This window comes from Lissotriton vulgaris, chromosome 4_1 (assembly GCF_964263255.1).
Source record: "Lissotriton vulgaris chromosome 4_1, aLisVul1.2, whole genome shotgun sequence".
NCBI classification, from domain to species: Eukaryota; Metazoa; Chordata; class Amphibia; order Caudata; family Salamandridae; genus Lissotriton; species Lissotriton vulgaris.
Genome location: NC_141691.1, coordinates 293,500,985 through 293,506,472, shown reverse-complemented (window position 1 = coordinate 293,506,472; position 5,488 = coordinate 293,500,985).

Below are 5,488 nucleotides of genomic sequence, written 5' to 3'. Positions count from 1 at the left end.
AAAAACGGTGTTGGATCTAGCCCTGATCTCTTGACTGGGTGAGAGTATTCTGTTTAATTCAGAGACTCTGTCCCTCACCACCCCTTTTTGTAAATATTTTTGTCCACCCTAAGCGTGGAAGGGTATACTCAGATGTGAGTCCCTTGCTCATTGCACCATCAGGATTCAAGCAAGCCGGGCCGAAGACGGCTGAAATGCCAGAAACCGGTCCCCGGTAGCTTGTTTCCTTCCCAGTGTAAGAATTGGCTTTTGTAGTTTGGTTTGCCCTGTTCCCATCATGCACTGGGACAGGAACAGACTAATTTGCATACAGCCAGGTTCTGAAACTGGGATGGTGCAGTGAGCTAAAAAACGGTGTTGGATCTAGCCCTGATCTCTTGACTGGGTGAGAGTATTCTGTTTAATTCAGAGACTCTGTCCCTCACCACCCCTTTTTGTAAATATTTTTGTCCACCCTAAGCGTGGAAGGGTATACTCAGATGTGAGTCCCTTGCTCATTGCACCATCAGGATTCAAGCAAGCCGGGCCGAAGACGGCTGAAATGCCAGAAACCGGTCCCCGGTAGCTTGTTTCCTTCCCAGTGTAAGAATTGGCTTTTGTAGTTTGGTTTGCCCTGCTCCCATCATGCACTGGGACAGGAACAGACTAATTTGCATACAGCCAGGTTCTGAAACTGGGATGGTGCAGTGAGCTAAAAAACGGTGTTGGATCTAGCCCTGATCTCTTGACTGGGTGAGAGTATTCTGTTTAATTCAGAGACTCTGTCCCTCACCACCCCTTTTTGTAAATATCATCTTAATCCCCAACACAAAAAACCGAGACTAATGATTTTCAAGGTTTTACGTCATCAACATTTGATCTTGATAAGGAAAGCAGCACATGAAATTCCTTCCTTAATGGTCAATGGTAATAACATTTTTATTCACCAGGACTTCACTAAGGATACTGTAAAGACTTGCAAGGAATTGACTGACATTTGCCCACGGTTAAGAATTCTTGGATGATTCAAGTAGGGTCTTTTTGATCCTTAGGCAATGTGAATGTGGAAAGATAATTTTTCAAAGTCCTTCCAGCTGCCTGAAGACTTAAAAATATTTCTGGATCAACATTCACAGCATTCTACGGATACGCATGATTCTGCTGCTTGAACATTATTATAATATGTGTTTCTGACTAATTTACTGTTTATTTCCACACAGGGCTCCAATGGTTTGGTCATGCTTGCAAAGCGTGTGTGCATTTCAAACTTGTTATTAATGTTTAATTGTTGTCGATCCTTTAATGTTTGTTTGTCTTCTCTTTTCCTTTTTTTTCCTTCTACCATTTTTCAGAGCTTCTATTTCTCTTCTTTTTCTTCTTCAACATTTTCTTCTCTTCTTAGTTGATTCTTCTTTTCTACTTTTCTCTGGCTAATGCTCATAATGTTAAAATAGTCTCCCTAAATATCAAGGGTTTACGACATCCTGGAAAACGTACACAAATTTTAAATTATTTAGGGAGCTGTAAGGCAGATATTTGCTTCATACAGGAAACACATATTGAAGACAAAGTTTTAGACTTCATGAAAAAAAGTGGGTTGATTCAAATATAGCTTCTTCTGCGAGGGGTAAAAAAATGGTGTGGCCATTCTTTTTGCATAAAGGCAATATTGTGCAAGTTTTTATGTAAATCCTCGCATTCAGAAGGTAGATATGTAATAGCAAAAATTAAAATTCATGATACAGTTTCGAAATTACTTAAGGTGTATGGTCCAACTGCTGATGATCCTAATTTCTGGTCCATTTTAACTACTGAAGTGCTCAAGTTAGGTAACGTCCCACATATAGTTGGTGGAGATTTCAATCTCATATTTGATCTTTTATTAGATAGATCTTCTCTTACAAAATGTTGACTTCCTAGAGCATTTTTTACTTTTAAATCTTTTATTTAAATCACAAAATTGGTTGATATCTGGCGATAGCATCTTCCTATAGAAAGAAAGTTGACCTTTTTCTCTAACCCACAACATTCACACTCAAAATTTGATTATTTATTGATTTCTAGACAACTAATTGATTCAGTTGTTACTCCTACTATTGGCAATATTGATATTTTGGATCATGCCTGGATTTCTTTTGTTCTATAATTTAACTCAAATTTTAAAACTCAATCCAGATGGTGCATGAATACTAGTATCGTCCTCAACGAACAAAATAACTGAACATTTTAAATGCACTTCGAGAATACTTCCAACTCAGTCCAGAAGGCTCTGCATCTATAGTGAATAGATGGGACGCTTTCATACCTATATTAGGGAAGCCTCCATTTCTCCCATGGCACATGAGAACAAAACTTTCAATAAATAAATTAAGGAATTGGACAAACAAATTGCAAAATTTGAGAGACTTTTTATTACCTCTAATGACCCTCAATATAGAATCAAATTACAAAAACTTCAATATGAGTTATATTCTCCATCTCGAAAGCCAAAATCTGTTTTAATGCTAATAGATCTGGATGAATTTTAGCCAACTATTTGCTTTTCAAAAAAGATAAAACACAAATAAATTAAATTCATGGCCCTAATGGAAAAATTACATTATCGCAGAATGATATTGTTAATGAATTTCTAAATTATTATGCTGCTCTATATAATAAGCCTAAATTTGATGGTCCTTCTTTAATTGATTCTTTTTTTTCTAAATGTGGTTTGCCTAAAGTTTCTCAATTAATTAAAACTAAACTAGATTTGCCCATTACTGAAGGGGAAAATCTATTAGCCTTAAAGTCTCTTTAACAAATAAATCCCCAGGCCATGATGGCATCCCAGCAGAATTCTATAAAGAATTTAATTTGCAGCTTATTCCTCATGTTGTTTAAATTATTTACTTTTTTTTAGTTCTACAGGAACTACCTCAGGTTCTTTTACTGAGGCTCTGATTATTGTGTTGCCTAAACCTAACAAAGACCCTACACATGTGTCAAATTACCATCCTATTTCCTTAATAAATCAAGATTGTAAACTTTATCCCAAAATATTTGCAACCAGGTTAACCTTTTTTTTTAGATTCTCTAATTCATCCTGATCAGTCTGGGTACATGAAAAATAGATATTCTGTCAATAACACAAGAACTTTATTACATGCTATCGAACAAGGATCCACTTTATCTTTGCCATCTGGAATACTTACATTGGATGCTGAGAAAGCTTTCAATAAAGTTCATTGGCAATTTTTATTTCGTACTTTAATAGCATTTAATTTTGGAGATTCATTTATGCGTATGATATCTGCTCTTTACTCTACTCCTACTGCTCATTTATTTATTCAAATCAATTTTGCTCATTTTAGAGGTACCAGACAAGGTTGTCCACTTTCCCTGCTTTTATTTCTTCTTTTTATTGAACCTTTGCTTGTTTCCATTAGGAAATGTAAAGATGTTGTGGTATTAATATTAATCAGGTTATTATTAAAACGTTAGCTTATTAAGATGATGTATTTTTATTTATTAGCAATGCTGTATCCTCATTCACTCCTTTAATGGAGATTATATTATCTTATTCCAAAAAGTCCGGTTACACGTTAAATACTAATAAAACAGAATTTTTTCCTTTAATTATGCATTGTACCCCAGATATATTACCCATGAAAGAAATAGTTTAGGCAGAGAAATGAATTTAAATACTTTGGAATTCTGTTTTCTTCATCTATAAAAACAACAATGTCATTGAATTGTGAATCTATTTTAAGTTACATTAAGGATAAAATATCAAAATTGTCTTCACTTCATCTTTCACGGTGGAAAAAAATGGATTCAAGAAATCTGACTACAGCACCGCAATTATTTTATTCCCTAGCCATGATTCCTACTCAATTTCCTATCAAGTTTTACAAAGTTGTTGATCAACTCCTTTCTAAGTGTCTTTGGAACAATGAAGCACCTCGTATTAGTTATAAAAAACTAAAAATGCCTAAATGTAATGGAGGATTTGGTTTGCCAGACTTTTTTAATTATCATAAAGCATTTATATAATAAAAGCTCAGCTTGGCTTTTTAGAGAAAGGAGGCTGGCAGATCTGTTTCCATTGTCTACTCAGTTAACCATGTCCAATAAGTCAACATTTCTTCAAAAATCTGTTATTTTAAAATCCACTAAACTCATATTAAAGGATTTTAACTTAATTTTCCAATTACCCATGCCCATCACTGAACATATGTCACTATTGTATAATCCACACCTGAAACTTTCTAGAAATGTCAGATTTTGGCATTCGTGGAATAAAGCTGGTATTTTTTGCCTCAACGATGTCTACAATAATAATAATACTTTTATATCTTTTGATGTCTTTCAGATGAAATTTCATTTACCATCTTCTAAAAAGGTAAGCTTTTTAATTTTTTGTTATCAGCTGCTTTAAAATCCAATAAAACATGTTGAAAAGATATTTCATTATTATCTGTTGATGTTTAGTGGTTGTGGGTTATTTTTACTAGATGAGGTGCCCATTTATTTTTTTATGGTATTACTCATAATTGTAACTCGTATCATTTATTTTGAAAACCTATTGATCATTATTATCTTCTTAAAATATATTGTTCTCATAGATAAGGCCGTACATGCAACTAATTTGAGACTGCAACAGCACCGTATGTTTTGTCTTTTATATTATACTCTGGACAGGGTTGTAAAGTGGTCACTGGGTAATAATGCTAACAACGAACGGACAAAATGCCCAAAATGTGAGTTATATGCGGCATATGCATATGTTCTTGACATGTCCAGAATTAACAACATTTTGGCAGAAAGTTGGGGATGTTCTACATCAAAAACTGGGGATAGGAGTACCTTTACAGATGTTTGAGGTTATGATTGGATATAGTTTTAGAAACTTAAATTGTAACAGCTTGAGGGAGGACCTACGCGGGCATCCAAGATGGTCGCGTAAGCAGAGGGCTCCCGTGACCCGCGCCGCCCTCTCGCAAATATCCTTGGAATATCCTGAATTTCTATACGGGCTTTTGAAAATCTACTCTCGCTGATCCTAATATACTTTCAAGAGCTGGGATCGGACTTCGGTAACCATTTTTACATCGTCTTCAACTTTCTGGCCTACCCCCGGACGAGACTGGGGTCTCTGATGCTCTGGGTGGCCGAGGAGTAAGTCAACAACAGCGGTGAAGGGACGTCCTTCCCACCGGTGACATCGTTACTTTCAGTTTCGGTTTCTCCTCGACCTCCTAATTGACTGTTCTGAAAGTGATCCTGATTTCGAGCGGCGGTGGCCTTGGCCCGCTGTGCTTTCCGGCCATATCCCTAGTCTCACAGTCTACGATTTTGCACCGGAATTTCGCTTTGGCGACTCAACGATATTTGCCATTTACACCAGGTCCAGAGGGCCCCTTCGGGGCGCGGCTTCCAATATGGCGACCAAACCTGAAGCCGAGAAGCGCAAGATGAAGGTGCCGACCCATGGGGGACCCGTTCAAACTAATGTTATGGATCGATACAC